Genomic DNA, 20,006 nt, shown 5'->3' on the forward strand with positions numbered 1-20,006 from the left:
TATATAAGGGCGGGTAGGGACATAAGATGATTTTTTTTAATTTATGGTGGTCAAATTTAGACTACTTTAAGATAGGACACATCCAAATGTCTTATATTTCACGACGAAGGAAGTAACCCCGTAATCTTCATCTAAATTACCCACCTATGCTACTATAAAAACTGATATAAAGTAAAGCTCCAAATTTGCATCAAAACTTTCAATATTAAAAACAACCAAAGTTACCCCCCCAAAGGAAAAAAAACAAAGGAATTATGAAAAAAAATGGCTTAGATTAACCCCTAATTTTCATCTAAATTATCCACCTCCTCAAATATTAAACAATTAGCCTAAAGTAGCTCTCTAGATCTCCATCTAAATTACCGAGATCTGTCAATACAAAAAATAATCTCCAAATACATATACATAAGCTTATAAGTTATATATTTAATTCCCTCGTCATTAATATAGAAAAACTGACTAAAGGCTTGCATGCATGTTGTGTGTAACCGTTTCTCCATGTATACAAGTATGGAATAAGGAATGAACTTATCCATTTCAACGTCAAATAGAGAGCTCAGAGCATCTCCAAGAGACTCTTTATATCTTCTCTTATCAATTTCAACGTCAAATAGAGAGCTCAATCACTTTTAAGCTAAATGCATGCAAAACGCATATAAAGGTGCAATACAAAGGGAAAGCTGAGAATAGGTATGGAAAATTATACAAAGTAAATGATAACTGTAGTCTAGTATAACTTGACATGAATTTTATAACCCTTATTTCTTTTCCAATTTCGAGCATAGCATACATGGATTGGTCTTCATAATGTATTTTACAGGCACCCAAGATTGTTAGCAATCGGATGAAAGCTAAATATAAAACTCAATGACTTGTTAGTTAAATTCTAAGGTTCTATGATCCATACAGATTTCAAGCCAGCATCAGGATGCAATCATGACTTAAAACCGACATCAAAAGATAGTCATGACTTAAAAACCAGAGATGACAGAATAAATTGTGAATTGATAGCAAGAAAGAGCTTTATAGGCCACATAGCGTCGTCCTAACTAGACACACCAAAATATAACAATATCTATTTTATATTGATATTTTAGATACATATTAATTACACAGACAAGGCTCCACACACATATACTCTTCGGAGATAACTAAAACTTCACTCCCTAGTCGGATCCCAGTCTTGTTAATGATATTGCACGGGTTTGGGGTCTTCAGCTCTGAGTGAATGTTGGATCCTGGTCGAGCTTACATGGTATGGACGATTCTAGTATCTCTTAAAAAATGGTGTACTTCATATTGCATATTTCGTTTAGAGGAGGGAGAAAGAATTTTCACTCACAAAATACAAGAGATACACAAGTGGATTTAGGAAGTGAAATTTTGGATACCATTTATTTATTCTGAACTTAAAATACACAGTATATTTATAGTACATCGAGAATGCATTGGTAAGCAAACATACCTCACATCATGTTATTGTAGCATGGATAAACACAATATATTTATCATATACCCTTATAAGTTTATTCCCCAAGCGACTAGAATGGACGTTCTCCAAGGACATTGCCCGCCGGTGTATAGTTGCAAGTGATGAAGATGCCACCGTTGTCACACTTGACACGCGCGCAGCCGATGGCCTTGGTGTTGCGCCAAACCACCTGCGTGTAGTGCCCGCACTTCAGCTCCTCCGGGCGCCCTTTCATGCACATACCATTAGCACTGTCATAATCTTGCTTTTCATTCACCCACATTTGTACGGTTGCAGCAACTGTCATGTCGCTGCCAGGGAAGCCCATGGCAATATTTGCACCGTAGCCAAACTTGTCACGCTCAGCCTGGTCCGAGTGCTGGATGATTTTTTTTTTAATTTATGGTGGTCAACTATAGACTACTTTAAGTTAGGACACATCCAAATGTTTTATATTTCACGACGAAGGAAGTAATCCCGTAATCTTCATCTAAATTACCAACCTATGCTACTATAAAAACTGATATAAAGCAATATTAAAAACAACCAAAGTTACCCCCCCCCCAAAAGGGAGAAAAACATAGGAATTGTGAAAAAAGGGCATAAATTAACGCCTAATTTTCATCTAAATTATCCACCTCCTCAAATATTAAAAAATTAGCCTAAAGTAGCTCTCTAGATCTCCATCTAAATTACCGAGATCTGTCAATACAAAAAATAATCTCCAAATACATCTACATAAACTTATAAGTTATATATTTAATTCCCTCGTCATTAATATTGAAAACTGACTAAAGGCTTGCATGCATGTTGTGTGTAACCATTTCTCCATGTATACAAGTATGGAATAAGGAATGAACCTTGTTGGAGTTGATCTCCACGGGCCCGATCCAAAGATCGGGCTGGACCCCTTAAACATGCCCTCCCATACGGCTGGTGGTCCCCTGTCGCCCGCGCTATATAGAATGGGAGAGGGGCCGGGGCATGGAACACGAGGTTCACCGCAGCCACAGCCCTCTCCCACATCCCTACCGATCTAGGGTTTGCGCGAGGCCGACAGGAAGCTCCGCAAGCGTCCTCTCTACTCCACCACGACGACCGGATCCGCCATAGTGCCGGTGGAGGGCCAGAGGGTTTCCGCTACCCACGTAGACCACCGTCGCCGCCGGACCCGCGCCTCGACGGCCCGAGCTCCTCTGCGCCATCGGCGCCATGGCCTCCGCCTCCTCTGCACCACCCACAGCCGATGGTCTGCGCCTCCTCACCCCTCTCTCTCTCTCTTGTACTAGATGAAGGACGATCTACTTGTATATCTACTCAGAACCCATGTACCCCTTTCCCGGTTTTGCATCTAGATGTTGATCTTGTACAGAAATTGAGAAGAAATGAATCTAACATTGGTATCAGTGGCCGATCTAGATGTAGATCGGAGTTTTGGGGTTCTTTTGCTCAGATCTATGCTCAGAAATTAGAAGGAGATGAAAGAAATCAAGGATCGATCTCAGATTGACCAAGAACACCCGCGAAACCCTAACCCTAAGAAACTTCCGAATTAAGAAAAGTACACCGTGGGGAGTCTACCTAGCCGGTCGCCGCCGCTCGACAGCGTGCGGAGCAGAATCCAGCCGCCGCCGCTCGCCGTCACACCTCCGCGCACGGGACCGCGGCTGCCACGCAGAACGCGGTGCTGCCCACGGCTACCTCGATGGCCGCGCGTTCACCCTCAGGCGAGCGCGTGCGCTGGCGAGGCAGTCGAGGCAGTGCCGCCGCCTTCCCTAGCGCCAGCTGCCGCCATCGCCGCTCAGACGCGACCGTCGGATTGGATCCGACGGCCAGCATCCACCGGCCAGCCGATGGGCCAGAATTGGCCCAGGCGGGTGCCGCCGGCAGGCCAAAATCGCGGCCCAGGCCCAGGTTGCGGCCTGGGCGCGCGGGGGAGCTGTTGCGCAATAATGGGCCTTGGGCCGGAAGTAGCCTAGGGCCAAATGAACAGTGGCTGCTGAGAATTTTTGTTTTTCGTTTTTCAGAATTTCAGAACTCAATTTTGAATATGAATTTGATTAGAATTCAAATTATGCAAATAAATGCACCAAAAGTGTATTATTTAAAGAGTAGAAAATTAAAGAAATATTCTCATAAATATTTAGAATTTTTATATGTTTCCGCTGCGAAGAATTTTGATTTTTTTTTGTGTTAATTTGAATCAACGGGATAATTAATATAGAGGAATATAGAACTTTGTCTTGAATACAGAATTTTGTGAATTATGATATTGTAATTTCTGACCAAAGTTGATATTACAATATCATAATTTTGATCAGAAAATTTTATGCATTTTTCTATCTCTGCCCAAAGGTGATTTAGACTTAATGCACATAATATTGTATATTTGAATTTTTAATATAGAATTTTATTTGAATACAAAATTTTGTGAATTATGATATTGTAATTTCTGACGAAAGTTGATGTTACAGTATTATAATCTTGCCCAGAAATTTTTATGCATTTTCTCTACCTCTGCCCAAAGGTGATTTAGACTTAATTCACAGAATATTGTATGTTTGAATTTTTGACCAATGTTAAATTTAAACATGCCATTATTGTTATCTTGAATTTGTACTCAGATTTCCGAAATTTGTGATCCAATTCTATGTCATATGTGAATACCATTCCCGAATTAAATGGCCAGAACAACGGAAAATGATTTTCAGAAGTTTTAAATTGCTCTAGCGATGGCTATTATAGATTCTGCCATCATAATGCCAGCACTAGAAGAACCAGAAAATTCTGTAAGGGCTTAGAACGAAGCAGATGATGCATGGGCTATTCGAGAGAAAGTCCATGACATTGCTTGGACGAAATGGGATATTCATCAGGCACGTTGGAATATTTCAAACCGCAAGTGCTTGATGATCATCAGAGGTTCCATTTTAGATGATATAAGAATGGCAATTCCAGAATGAGCCACCGCTACTGATTATCTAGTAGTAGTGAAGAGTCAGTTCACTGATTCTTCCAAGCTTATGCTGCCACATTGGCTAAGCAGCATATGACCATGAAATATGCTGGCGGTGGAATAAGATAACAGATTCTAGAAATGAGCCACATAGCAAACAAGCTTAAGACAATGAACATGCCTCTTGTAGATCCCTTTGTTGTTCAACTGGTGTTCAAGTCTATTCCCAAGGACTTTTTGACTTTTCATATCAATTAGAACACTCAGCAAGAAAATAGGAATGTTGAGAAATTGTTTACCATGTGCAGTCAATAAGAGGATAGACTCAAGGCCGCCAATGGAGGTGAGCTTGTCTTCCATGTTCAGCAGAAAAACAAGAACTATCAGAACAATAAGAAACTTTTCCCACCTAGTACAAATTAGAAGGAATATGATAAGTGTGTCACAATCAGATGATGACTCTATTGATTGTCATTTTGGTGGTGGCAATTGTGTTACATTTGCTTTCACTGCTTAAGAATAAGAATGCCTCCTCATTTGAGAATGTTACTAAGAAACGCAAATGAATTGATGCAATCTCATCGAAATTATGGCACTGTCATTGAGCCCATATTTTGAGGGGGAGAATAGAGCGCTTAATGAAAGCATCAAATCTTCTGCCATTAGAATCTTCATAATTTACAACAATGTATCGATTGCATTAAAGAAAAAATTTGCTAAGAAAATAAAGAAAGATGCCTATTGTAGTGCGGGAATTCTAGAGGTCGGTTAGGCATATTTCCATGTAAAGAGTTGGCGGGAACCGACCTCAAGCACTATATAAGGGGCCTCCCACCATTCTCACCACACACACCACTTGAAGGCCTCTCTCTCACTATCATTTGTGACTTGTACTCCTTAGGGTAGTGGAGCTAGTCTAGTACTTCATCTCCTTAGCGAATCCAGTCGTCCTCGGGGTCAGCGAGCAATCCTTGGCCTCTGGTATGGCTTTGTATTCCGACCTTCTTTTTCCTATTCATATTGAGTTCGTTCTTGGTTATCTTGCTATGTTCGTAGCTTGCTTAGCCTTGATCAGTGCTTCATCAAGTTATAGTAGTTGCTTGCTTAGACCAGATGATCTGGGTAAGGATATCGGTTCGTTGTGCTTTCGGGCTTGCCTTAGCACCTTACCTGTCCATCCGAAGGGAGGGGGACCCGGGGGTGCTAGGGTAGTGACCTCATATGCGGGCATGGTGCCCGGGTATGCGGGATCCTTCGGATATGACGGTGCTCCACGGTGTGTCTGGGGTAGACCGTAGGTGGTGACAGCCTTGTCGGTCCGCCGGGAAGCTGCTTCTCGGTTAGCGTACTCCCCGACATTCCAGTATCGTGTACGAGTTCTTGCAAAGATGAAATGGGACTGGATGTTCTCCAGTACAGGTCATTCTCCCCGATGTCCCTAATTTCCTGGCACCTGTAGTTCTAAGCTTGTGGCTAACATAACTTATCTACTAACATGGATAGTTTATTTGGATCTGTGCCTATGCTCCCACTAACCTTAGGATTGCTTGTCTATTCTTTATTCATGAGAGTTGGTTGTTCTGTATGTGTCACATTACCCTTAATTATCTATCATTTATGACTTACCCCTGTATAGTCAGTGGTCTTCATCTTACTTCATACGTGTCATGGTTATGAAACTAGTAAATAAACTTTACACAACCTAGCCATCCCTTGGGAAAATATAAATAACGATATCCTGAATACTTTCTGCTGAAATGCTACAACGGTATATCCGTGCGCTTGCGGATGCTTCTGTAAACGTTAAGACATACCACACGGCATTTCCGTGGCGTCGTTGCTAGGAACTAACCCCTCCTAGTGATGACGCTAAGAAATGTCGACAAGCATTTCTGGCGCCATTGCCGGGGATGGCACTAGGTGTAAAGTTATTTAATAAGTATATAAACATGGAAATATAAGTAAGAGGTAGCTACTGCTTATACAGGCTAATGTGTTTATCTTTTTGTTTTCTCCTGATTGGATGAAAATAGGGTAGTGTATGTCTGGTTTCTCCTTGCCGACAAACTTTGTTGAAAATCCCGAGAAGCTCGTGAGAAGGGTCTGACCTCGCGTCGTCCCTCCTCCGATCTCACAGTCGACAAGTAAACCAGCTTTCCAAGCACCATCAACGATCACCGAACCCATGGCTGAGAAGACTCTCTGCGACTTCTCGGTCCCCTCAGCTGCCAATGTGGCAACTGGACCCAACGTTGATGTTGGGGACGTGAACTTTGAGCTGAAATCCAGCCTCATTAACATGGTGCAGGCTAGCCCATTCTGTGGCAAGCCGAATGAGGACGCCAACGCCCATCTCCAGAACTTTCTGGAGTTATGCAAGACCATAACCATACAGGGCGTTACGGCTGACGCCATCAGGCTCCGCCTGTTTCCTTTCTCTCTCCAGGGGAAGGCGAAATAGTGGTTTTATCAGAATAAGGAAGCCGTCAGCACGTGAGACAAATGTTCCATGGCGTTCCTCGCTAAATTCTTCCCGTTGGGCAACACAAATGCCCTACGTGGAAGAATTTCAAGTTTCCCATCCCAGAAGCTTGGGTGAGACTGCAAGAATACATACTCACCTGTCCTCATCATGGGATGGACGAGTGGCTCGTGCTTCAAAGCTTCTATAATGGGCTAACAACAACATCTAGAGCCCACCTTGATGCTGCTGCTGGAGGAGCCTATCTCGACCTTACGATCACCAAGGCTACGACCTTAATTGAAAAGATGGTCTCCAACCAAGGCTGGAACGAGGAAAGTTCCTAGCCCAGAACCAAAGGCGGAATGCATACCGTCAAGGAGACGGACATGCTCGCCACCAAGCTGGACCTCCTACTAAAGAAACTGGATGAAGGGAACAGGCAACAAATGCATGTTCCCGTCCATGCCATGAACTCGTACTTTACGTACGAAGTTTGTGGTGATGGTGGACACTCGGGGAATGACTGCCCCGAGACCCGAGAAGACGGAGCCTAAATCAACAACAACAACACCGGGTTCCGTCCACAAGGAGGCCAGGGGTGGGACCAAGCACGCCCACCATTCCAAGGAGGAGGTAACAACTTTAACTCAAATTTAAATTCGAATTTCAATTCAAATCAACCCTCCTTGAGAGACCTAGTTTTTGGCCAAGCTAAAACCAACGAATCTTTAAAGAAAAACTTGCTGCCAATGATAAAATTTTAGAAGGTATAAATGCAAAAGTTGAAACTCTTTCTTCTACTCTCAAAAATCAGTTAAGTTTCAACAAAATTATAGAAATGCAACTTGCACAAATCGCTGCTGCTGTTCCTGTTTTTGAGTCCGGGAAGATTCCGGGGCAACCGAATCTCCCGTTGAGACTGCAAATATGGTGTCTACCGGGTGGGGCAACCTTCCCCGACAGACTTCCCGCACTAACCATGCAGGCAGGTACAATCCCCCGAAGAATGACATTTGGGATGGCCTGGTAGCAGCAATTCAAGAAGATCCATGAGCACGCACTCTACAACCTGGGAGCCAGTGTCAACATTATGCCCATGGTAATATACGAGAAACTCTTATACCCTGCTCTCTCCAGAACATATATGTGTGTGCAGCTCACAGACTCTACAATCCGGTATCCCGAGGGGATAGCCAAGAATGTTCTGGTTCGCGTGCGCGACTCCTTCGTCCTTGCAAACTTTGTGGTCATGGATATAGAATGTGACCTCGGAATCGAGCTCATTCTTGGGCGACCATTCCTGAGGGCCGCCAGAGCAAGGATAGACGTGGGAAGAGGAGAAATCCGCTTCCGCGTCGGGAAGGGGAACATGTTCTTCTGATTTAAACAAAGGGAAAAGCAGCGCATCCTGAACCGACAGGATGACGAAGGGCAGGCACTTTGGGATGCACCAGAATCCCCACCATCAAGACCTACGACCACACGATCCAAGAAAAGACGTGCAACAAAGGTGTGGCGTAAGGTCGCAAGCTCGTCCTCGTCCAATTCTCCAGGACGAGTCGAGCAGTGGTAAACACAGCAGGAGAAAGGTCCCACTCGTCAGACTCAAAATAACGAGCCCTTGCCAAAGGTAAATCGGTACGTATCTCATATTTACTTTTCCACCATTTTACTTCTCTCGATTTTTTTGATTTTTCCGATTGCATATTTGAAATTTTAAAACACCCTTGCATGCTAGAAACTTTTCTAGCACTTTTCTGTTTTTTCACAAAAATCCAAAAATACTTCTGAGCATAAAAATCCTTTGAAAAATAAATTTAAACATCTTTTCGAAGCAAAGTTTGGCACTACAAGAAATCTTTTAATCCATGACGAATTTTTGGTGATGTTTTCAAAAACTATCATAAACAGACAGAATCTATGACAATTTATGAATTTTCGTCACAGACTTGCAAATAGCCCATACGGGCTCTAATTTGAGTCCAGTATCTGTGACAAATCTCTAAAAAATGTCATAGAATAGAAATAGAAATCGTCATGGATTTGATATCGTGCTCAAACCACAACGATGACAAAAAAAAACGTTATAGGCTGTGTCACTTCAACATTTACTTTGGAAAGAAATTGCAGGAAAAAAGAGAAAAAAAAGCGGACAAGTCGTAGGGGAAAAAGGAAAAAAGAAGGGTGGACCAGGGGGCTTCTAATCTAAGAAGAAAACTCTTGTACGTGAGAGATCTATCCATTTTGTGAACAATGTATACTCCAATTATCATAAATCTTATGAAACTTATTTGTTAAGCTTATATGTCCATAAAATGATTCTATGCCAATTTACAGAAGTTTTAAAGAAATTTTAGGTATTATCATTATTATTTTATAATATGATTGTAAATAGAAGTTTGAATAGTCCCTGACAAACATTTGAAATTTTTACCAACTTTTTGGATATGAGCTATAATATAATAGAAGTACTTAAAATATATTTATTTGGAATTTTGTAAATATTATTTGTATTCTTTGAGATACATGCAGTTCAAATTTTAATTATTTTCAATAAACACCCAGAAATTCATTTAAACTACTGAAAATAGTAAATGAGCTCGAAAATTATTGAAACTTTTAAAACACAACTTATATGTACTCTACTATATATAAAAAATATATGGGTATATATAAGATAATTATTTTTATGTGTTACTTTACAATGGTGCAATGAAATGTAAAATAAAAAAAAAGATGTTAAAAGGGCCGGGAAACCAAGCTAGGCCCGTTTCTTTCAAGGCCCGATTTCCCTGAGCCATCCAATACCGATCAAACGATTCACATCGATCCCCGGTTGCATAAAAAGACTAGCCAACATTGAAACCCTAACTCCCTCCACAAGCCGACTGCGCCTCCTCCTCACAGAATCCCCGTCGCTCTCTCTTCTCCTAACTCCTCAGATTCACCTGAAGCTCCCTCCTGCTTGGTCGCCCTCAGCGTCATCTCGCCCGCCGGCGGTTCCATTGGCTTCTTCCCCGAGGGCACTGCGACGGTGAAGCCTAGATCCGCCGCCCCCTGTCCTGGATCCGACGTCTCCGGGCCCGGGGTGTCCTCCCTGTCGACGGCGCTCCCCGTGGGTAGGTCTCGTGGATCTAGCCACGGTAGGATGCGGCGGCGCGGAGCTCCCCGGGGTCTTCCGCCTCCTGCACGCCGCCACTCGCTCTCCTTCTCTACACGCCCTGCTGAGACCACTCCCCGCCGCCGCTCCTATCCTCCCCCCAGTTCCCCGCCGCGCCGCTCCACTTTCTCATCCTATGTTCCCTACCTCTACAAACCGTGGGACTATCAGACAACTGAGTGGTATAGTCTAGCCTAGACACCATGTCTACGCCTTTCCCTACTAACTCTAGAGGCGTACAGGGTTATCCTTTTCTATCCGGAGCCCACTCTAGAGTCAAATGCTACTCGCTAGCATACACATCAACTAATATAAGGCAGAGATGATAACTTTGTTGGAAATATGCCCTAGAGGCAATAATATTTCCTTGTATTCATGATTAATAAAGTGTACTTTGAATATTCATGGATGACAACTTGTATTGATTAATGCTTATGTGAAGTATTTGTGAAACTCTATAGTTATATGAATATTCTAAAATGTTCCTAGTCGGAGTTCATGTGAGGACACACATGAATATTAGACTAGCACATGTATTAGTTGATTGACTACGTTTCACAAGTCATGGACATGGGGATGTCAAACTAATAATGTGGCCTCATGTGAGACATGAGACTGAACTGACCCAACACGAGATGATGACTTCTCATTACACAATATGTACACTGTGTCCTAAGACCTGAGATCGTCGTATGTACTCAATCTCAAGATGTGAACCGACTTACTTAGGAGCCATCAAACGCTGCACCGTAACAGGGTAGTCATAAAGGTGGCTTTCGGTTCTGTCAAAAAGCATGCTGTGAGACATAATCGGTCAAGATGGGATTTGCCCCTCTCTACAAGAGAGAGATATCTCTGGGCCCCTCGAGTGATTCGGATCAGGAAATGCATGGCCATGCTGGGGTTAAGAGTTAACCAAGGATTCCGAATCACAGGATCGAGAAAGAGTGGTCGGCTTTAAGCTAGACCAAATATCGTGAGGCAAAGGGAACAACATGTATTGTGGTGGCTCGTCTGATATGATCTTTGTGTGCGTATAGGAGTTGACATGTCTTGCTAGAGGCCACTGTCTACTATTGGGCTGAGTAAGAGTACTTGGGCCATGTCTATTCGCATGTGAGCCCATAGGGTCACACACTTAAGGGAAAGAAGTCTGATAAGGATGAGATCTGAATTAGACTGGGCTTAGGTGCACTAATGGGCCATTTAGGCCCAAAAGGGGACACCCAAGGTGGGGCCCAAGGCAGCCCACCTAAGGGGCTATATAAACAGAGGAGGGGGCGCCTAAAAATCCTAACCCTGACCACTACTACAGTACCTTGAACAGTACTTCGGTGCTCCAGTACAGCGCTATAGTAGCCGCGGGTGAATAGTGCCGCCCCCCTGTGCACCAAGCCCGAGGTCGCCTTCGCGGACCTAGCAGTCCGGATCGTGGCGCTTCTTCCTGTACGTGTGGATACCTTGGAGGTGCCGCATCTGCTGCACAAGGACGAGCCGCACGTGAGGAGGTTCACGCAACTGCACTGCCGGCTTCCATCTGCACAACACCGACGCGCTACAGAAGTTCAGCAACCGCGCGTCTATTGGTAATCCCGTGATCTATAACTGCAATAATCTTGGTTTACATGGTAGAAAATTTTTGTTTTTGCTACCCCATATTCCTACAAACTTGCGATCTAAACTCTAATTCTAAATAAGCAAAGAAAGTCTCGAACACTTACAACCGAATAAGCATCCGTTGAGGTACAAGCGGAGAAGAGCGCCGACAAGCCCGGCACATCCCCCGACTATCTCCCTCACTCTCGTAGAGGTACAATTTGGAGAAGAGCGCCATTGTCGGCGCCCCTCCAGAGTACCTCTACTCCTAAACTCCCTAAGATAACTCCTCACCTCAAGTGAGGACTCAAGAGAAGAGATGATGTGGTGTGTGGTGTGTTGTGTGTCTATTCTTACCCCCTCCCCTTGTATTTATAGGAGGGAGCCACCAGCCTCTTGCCCGAGAAATGAGCCAAACCGCCATTGGGGACCGACCACACCTCGCCACGTGTCATCTGAGAGGTGGTGGGGCCCGTGGGCCGCCACCACTTGGTTAGGCGACCGTGGGCTGGGCCTGTTTGGCCCAGTTTTCGGTCAGGTGGCTGCTAGGTGGACCCCCATGTGATATACATGTGCAAGGGCCTGTCTTGAGGTGGTTTGGTAGCTCTGGTAGGCCCGTAGATCCTTGTGAACGCGTCTGATTCATCGAGAACTTGTTGCTTCGGATCAACGACGTGTCACCTAGTTTTTGGGGCTGCGTTCTCCTCTCATTTCGAAGCATAAGCAACCTGCACAAAAATATATACCAACACTCTGTGGAATTTGTTAGTAATAACTCCTACCACTAGTGTTGATGATCATCTTTGATATGCTCATGCAGGAACTGATGACTTACTCTAATGGTCGGGTTTGTATCTTGACGCTTGAAGCCTGTTTTATCTGTATTTCTACCTGAATTCCAATGTAGCAATATTTCTAAGAGGAAATATGGAATTGGTTCTTTCTGGATAATATATGTAGGTATGAGATTTTATTCTCATGATTTCAGGCTCCAAGTGAACCTTGAAATAAGGCGTTAGCAGTGTCAACAGGCCTGCAGCCTGCTCTCCAGTCATCTTCCTCGCAGCGAGCAGTGGCACAGAGCTACGGCGGCAGATAGGCATAGCCGTCTTCCTCAGCCTGAGATCTGCGTTCTAACGTGGTGAACCGGTGCCTCTATTGCAACCCGACGACGAGCAGCGGCCGTAGCGCTCGGCGAGGCGTAGAAGGTCCGGTGCTGCTGCCCGTCATGGAGTTCGCCGACGAGTGGCTTCAGCGGCGTCCATCCCCCGTCCCGCATTGTTTGCATTAGCAGGTGTAACCTCGCGGATCCAACTTGACTGGATCCGTGGCCACCGGATCCATCGCTGCCGCTGGGATGTGGAGAGGCAGCTGGTGTTCTTTTTCCTTTCTCGATTCAATTTCTGCTAGCGATTCATGCATTTGCACCTTCCCTTTTGAGGTTATTGCGCCTGATGCTTCTGATTTGACAGGCGGGTAGGCAACTCGCAAATCTCAGCATCAAGGGCAGAACCGTGCTTGGCCCTCGAGCCCTCCACTTCCGCCTCGATGGTTGAATGTAGCGATTAGACTTCGAGGTGCACCTCGCGAGCTTTATCTGCAGGACGCCATCCATGCCGAGTAAGTGGAGTCATTTGCTGAAATCTCACCCCTTAGTCTGTACTTTCTGTGAAACAGTTCCATTTATGACCTACAATGTACCACGGCTAGGACTAACTTCGTGTGTTCTGGTCCTTTGGTAGCTCCGTGGCACAAGTTTTCTTGCTGAAATTGTAAATCCAGTGAATGCATACTGTAGATTTTCATGCATCTCATAGTTCAGTACTTGATTTAGAAATTAATTTAGTGATGCATTGTTGCAACCGAACTTGTAATATCCAGTTAATTGTACCAAATCTCGTGTATTGGATTAATTTCCCCTCATTTGTTTCTTGTGAACAAGTGATTTATATAAACTTAAAAGTACTGCTTGCTTAGCTCACTTGATGATAAATAAAATGAGTTCTAATTAAACTGGCCTAGCTATCTTTTCTCTGTTCATGTTAATTTAAATCACAAACTGAACCCTCTTTTAATCACATATGTATTCTGAATGTTTCAGTTGGAAATTTTGTCGCCTGGAAATTGCAATAATTACTTTCTTTTAAAATTAGTGATACTATGATAAAGCTAGTGCAATATTGCAGATAAAGAGATCTTTTAAAGCCATATTGATGGCAACATTTCAGACTGATTTATGGTGGTTGTAGCCATCATTTGGTTATTTCCTTGTTCACTTGCCATATGATACTATTGTGATTCCATTGCCATCCAAAGAGTGTGATTTTGCTAGTATACTTGTATTTGATATATCGATCTGCTTGTAGCTCATTCACCTAGGTTACTTGTGTTGCTTTATTTTTATGATCTTCGAAAGTGTATATCAGCTGCCCAAGCTTTCTAGTTTTCTAGGTTATAGTGCATCATTTTTTCTTTCGAGGAGTTCATTTCCAAGTTAAAGAAAAAATTATAGTAGATCCTTTTTTGTTTGGAGGATACAAGTGTTCATTTCCAAGTTAAAGAAATGTTGCATGAGCATCCAGTATATGGTACACCACTGTATAGTGTTGCAAATATTTTGACCTATCTCCTGTGTTTGTGGAAAATGCAATATGAACTTTTACATGGATTTAATATTTGCATGTCAGGGGCTCTCGGTCAGCAACAAGCGGCAATCTAATAGGCCATGAGGGGCTTAAGAAATATTTTGCTCTCAGTCAGCAACAAGCAGCAATCCAGCAAGGCATCAAGGGCAAGAAAGTACAAGGCTGCATCTTGTTATATTTTGCTGAACATGTCTTTCGTAGTTTCTGTTGCTTGAGTGGCTTAAATGCCATGTTACTCTAGAGAATTATGAACTAGATTTGAAATATTGTTCTGGTGATGGTAACTTGGATGATATTTTTTTTGTCTTGTGGGCTGAATTGATCATTTTATAAATAGGTTAAATTTTCCATGGGCTTTATGAATGGCTGTCAATCTGAGTGGAATTGTAATGGGCTGAAAAATGGCCCATCTTAGTGGCCCAGTTTCAAAATGAACCCTCTAACAAGTGGGCTAGGTTTTTCTAAAAATGCCACGTCATCAGCCATGTTGGATGCCACATCAGCCACCACGTAGGATGCCATGTCAATGTCCATGTCATTGATGGTCAAACACGTGGCATTATTTGTGACAATATCTGTGACGTTTATTTTCGTCATACATATTGGGCTTGGGCTAGGCTAAGTGGACTTCGGGCTATTTTGTGACGGTTTAGAAACATCATAAATCGTGTCAATCTGTGACGATTACGAAAAAAACATCGCTCGATTTAATCTGTGACGCTCAATCCATGACGTTATCCGAAATCGTCACGAAATCGTCATAGATGCTGTTTTACGACATTTTTTCAGCAATCTGTGACGAATTTATTTCGTCAAAGATTAAATAATTTCTTGTAGTGTGGCCGGCACCAAAGTTTAAAAAGTCTTTGACTGTTAGAAGGGCAGTGGGCCCTGGCTATCAGTAGGGGGGCCCACCTAGGGTTCGGCCGAACCCTAGGGTCGGCCGGCCCCCTGCCAACGGCTAGTGGGCCCACTTTTTCCAACGGTCACTAGCCGTTGTGGCTGGTTTCCTCCAACGGTGCCCGGCCATTCTCTCTTTAAATAGAGGCCGAGGGGTGAGTTTTGAGCTCTCACACTCAACTCTCATTCATTCATTCCCTCTCAAACTCTCTCAAACTTTGCTCTCGAGTTTTCATTGGATTTTTGCTCAAGTTTTGAATTCAAAAAAACCTCTCTCTCTCATTTCATTGCTGCAAGAAAGAAGGAGCTACTCGCGGGTAAGAACATTCATTTCGGTTTCACTAATGTAACCCGTTTCGAGTTGCACGTATTTTTGTTCCATCATGAAAGGCTTAAGGCGGAAGGTCTCCGACGCATTCAAGAAGATGACAGGTGGAAGTTCATCCCGTTCGCAGGGTGGCTCAAGCTCGTACACACCCGAACCTACACCTACACCAAGCACGATGGACTATGAGGAAGAAGAACAATACAAAGAGATGCAAGCAGAACAGCAAGCCGAGGTCATAGAGATTGATGCGGAAAATGCACCGTACCTCGACTTGCGAGATGATCGTGAAAGAATCCATGATATGGAGTAGTTGCACTTGCAGCGACAGGAGGAGTGGAGGGCATACTACCGCTGGACGGGTTTCAACCCCGATCAGCCGTAGTGAGCCTGAAGCTAGCTTGGGGGAGGACCCCCACGAGAGGTAACATGTATCATTTATCTTTACTACTTTCATAACCTTGCATGAAACCCATAAAAATTTGCAAAATCAGAAAATCCATAAAAATTTGCATAACCAAAAAAAAATAAAAATTTGCAAAACTTAGAATATACCAAAAATATTTCTTTAATATGTGTAGTAAGTATGGTGTAAGTTTTCCTTGTTGAGATGATAAATTGTTGCTCTGTTAATTTCCTTCATATGCTTAGTTACAAATTTATGCTCTACCTAGTTTTGGGTTTGTTGGCTTAAAATGTTCAAACCTTAAACTTGAAACTTGTGGGTAGCAAAAAGCATGAACCAAATCTAAGTTGTTGTGAGCTATGATATGGTTAAATAGAGTTGCTATGATCTTCTCCTATGTGATACTTGACATCCGGAGTATTTAATTTTTGAAAATACAAAAATATAATAAAGTTCCTCAATGATATGAAATTCCTATCCAAAGCCATATGTTGTTTTTCATTACAAAACCTTCCACATATGCAACTTGCTATCTCATTGAGCTTTGTCAAATTGTTGTGACCCTTAGTGAGATTCATTTCATACTCCCATGATCAAGATCACGTACACATCTCCACCACATGCTATGCTTGTACACAAGAAGTAAGCAAAATTTCATCCATTCGCAAAATAAAACTCAATGTCCATGTATGACACCACTCTCTATCAAAAATATATCAAGGATATGGGGCTATGCAACAAGAAAATAAAAGATGCATACCCACAGAAGGTATGCCACATGCTTCGGCATGTAAAAAAAAAGAGAATAAAAGATGCATACCCAAAGAAGGTATGCCACATGCTTAGGCATGTAAAAAAAAGAAAAAGATAGCGCCTTATCCAAAAGGAAAGAAAAAGAGAGATGGTGCATACAAAGGAGTTCATACACCATCCACCAAAAATATCCACACACTTGCAAAATATGAAAAGCAGGTATGCCTTCAAATCCTCCATACCTACAGCTCCACAAAAATAGCCATTAGAGATAGGTCAAGGAATGTAAGGCACAATAAAAAGTCTTGGTAAGGAATCAAACACATTGAGTGATCCGAGAGATCATCCAAGGAACTTTATAAATTTCTTTTGAAAAAAAATACCTTACAAAACCTCCGGATTGACGGTTGAACTAAAGAGAAAGAAATATGAGCACTCTATGATACTGTTCTGACTCTCAACTGCCAAAGATGAGGTGAAGCTATAAGCTCCACAGGAGTAAGGTAAGAGGTAAGAACAAAAGCCAACTTATTCAAAATCAAGGTAAGAAGCATTCGGTTGTGCCTAAGTATGAGTTGGAAATTCAACATGGTAGCAACTCCTGATCAACAACGAGCGCCTTATTTTGCTCGGGACGAGCAAAAGGCTAGCTTGGGGGTGTTATTGACGGTCGTTAAGTGCGAAATATGACCGTCAGCTATACTCATAAAAGAAGAAAAATTATACCTCTTACTCACATATTTGTATCACTAACCTAGCTCCACAGTTGTTTTCGAAGATCTATGATTTCAGGAGCACAAGTCCGAAATAAGAAGAAAACATGACGAATACGCAGACATAAGTCACAGACGATCACGTCCTGCGTATCACATACAAAGGAGGCCTACAAACTAGACCAAACCGACCAACCAAGCCCCGGCACGGACCATATGACATCAGGACCCACCAGACAGTGTACCAGAGAAGGACGGTGGCCAGAGGCGGCAACAGGGGTTCGTCCGGCCCCCTTTGTCAGCCAAATAGGCCGAGTTTTGGCGGGAAGACTGATATTATCCTCTTGAGGTCGGTTAGGCATGTTTCCATGTACAGAGTTGGCGGGAACCGACCTCAAGCACTATATAAGGGGCCTCCCACCACTCTCACCACAAACACACCACTTGAAGGCCTCTCTCTCACTCTCATTTGTATTCCGACTTTCTTTATGCTATTCATATTGAGTTCATTCTTGGTTATCTTGCTATGTTCGTAGATTGCTTGGCCTTGATCAGTGCTTCATCATGTTATAGTAGTTGCTTGCTTAGACCAGATGATCTGAGTAAGGATATCGGTTCGTTGTGCTTTCGGGCTTGCCTTAGCATCTTACATGTCCATCCGAAGGGTGGGAGACCCGGGGGTGCTAGGGTAGTGACCTCATATGTGGGCATGGTGCCCGGGTATGCAGGATCCTTCGGATATGATGGTGCTCCACGATGTGACTGGGGTAGACCGTAGGTAGTGACAGCCCTGTCGGTTTGCCGGGAAGCTGCTTCTCGGTTAGCGTACTCCCCGATGTTCGGGTATCGTGTAGGAGTTCATGCAAAGATGAAACGGGACTGGATGTTCTCCAGTGCGGGTCATTCTCCCTGATGTCCCTAATTTCCCGGCACCTGTAGTTCTAAGCATGTGGCTAACATAACTTATCAGCTAACAAGGATAGTATACTAGGATTTGTGCCTGTGCTCCCACTAACCTTAGGATTGCTTGTCTATTCTTTATTCATGAGAGTTGACTGTTCTGTGTGTGTCACATTACCCTTAATTATCTATCATTTATCACTTACCCCTGTATAGTCAGTGGTCTTCATCTTACTTCATACGTGTCATGGTTATGAAACTAGTAAATAAACTTTACACAACCTAGCCATCCCTTGGGAAAATATAAATAATGATACCCTGAATACTTCCGGGTGAAATGCTACAATGGTATATCCGTGGGCTTGCGGATCCTTCTGTACACATTAAGACATACCACACGGCATTTCCGTGACGCCGTTACTAGGAACTAACCCCTCCTAGTGATGACGCTAAGAAATGTCAACAGCAGCCATGCAAGATGAAATTAAATCTATGAGTGCCAATAAAGTTTGGGACTTACAAGAAAATTCCTATAGGAGCCAAAACAGTAGGCTGCAAATGGGTCTACAAGACGAAATGTGACTCTAAAGGGAACATAGAAAGATTTAAAGCACAACTTGTGGTGAAAGGCTTTACGCAAGGAGAAGGGATAGAATTACATCAGATGGATGTAAAGACGGCATTCCAGAATGGGGATTTATATAAAAATTTCTACATGGCACAGGTCATGGAAGGCAAAGAAAACTTAGGGTGCCATCTGAAGAAATCGATTTATGGCTTAAAGCAAGTCTCAAGGTAGTTGTATTTGAAAATTGATGAAACAATAAGAAAGTTTGGATTTAAAGAAAATAAAGAGGACAATGGCATTTATGCAAAGTTCAAGAACGAAAATTTATTTTCCTCATCCTATATGTGGATGACATTCTGCTAGCTAGCAGTGATGTTGATCTACTACTGGAGACAAAAAAATTCTTGTCCTCGAGGTTTGATATGAAAGATCTCGGTGAAGCTTCATTCATTTTAGGAATTGAGATTCACCGAGACAGAAGAAATGGGGTGTTAGCATTATCACAGAAGGCATACCTAGAAAAGATATTAAAGAAATATGGTATGCTTATGAGCAAACCGACACCTGCTCCAATAGTCAAGGGCGACAGTTTCGGGAAACATCAGTGTCCCAAGAACAAGTACGAGCTCGAACAAATGAAGGCAGTGCCTTATGCTTCAGCTGTCGGAAGCTTACAGTATGCAAGTGTGCACACGCCCTGACTTGAGTTTTGTTGCCGGGATACTTGGCAGATACCAGAGTTATCCAAGCATAGAGCACTGGAAAATGGTAAAGAAAGCTTTACGTTATGTGAAGGGTACAACAGGCCTCATGCTGACATATAGAAATTTAGAATCTTTAGAAATAGAAGGATATTCAGAATCAGACTTTGCAGGAGATGTGGATGAGAGAAAATCCACGTCTGGATATATCTTCACTCTTGCAAAAGGGAGCGATATCATGGAAAAGCTCCAAGTAGTCAGTCACAGCATCATCCACAATGTATTTTGAATTCGTAGCATGTTATGAGGCCTCAGGGCAGGTCACATGGCTTAAGAAATTAGTACCCCGGATAGAAAGTGGTCGACAACGTAGAAAAACCACTGAAATTATACTGTGGCATCGAGCCAGCAGTATTTTATGCTCATAACAACAAGTCGAGTGGTGCTG

At 43.0% G+C, this 20,006-nt stretch overlaps 1 long non-coding RNA gene across 1 annotated transcript; it reads left to right on the plus strand.

Annotated features, from left to right (window-relative positions):
- The first annotated feature begins 12,664 nt into the window (after positions 1-12,664).
- On the plus strand, positions 12,665-14,642 carry LOC120678542. Its single transcript, XR_005676623.1, has 2 exons — positions 12,665-13,267; positions 14,335-14,642. It is a non-coding gene; the product is annotated as an uncharacterized LOC120678542 (long non-coding RNA).
- The last annotated feature ends 5,364 nt before the right edge of the window (positions 14,643-20,006 follow it).

The sequence above is a fragment of the Panicum virgatum genome, chromosome 6N (assembly GCF_016808335.1).
Source record: "Panicum virgatum strain AP13 chromosome 6N, P.virgatum_v5, whole genome shotgun sequence".
Classification (NCBI taxonomy): domain Eukaryota; kingdom Viridiplantae; phylum Streptophyta; class Magnoliopsida; order Poales; family Poaceae; genus Panicum; species Panicum virgatum.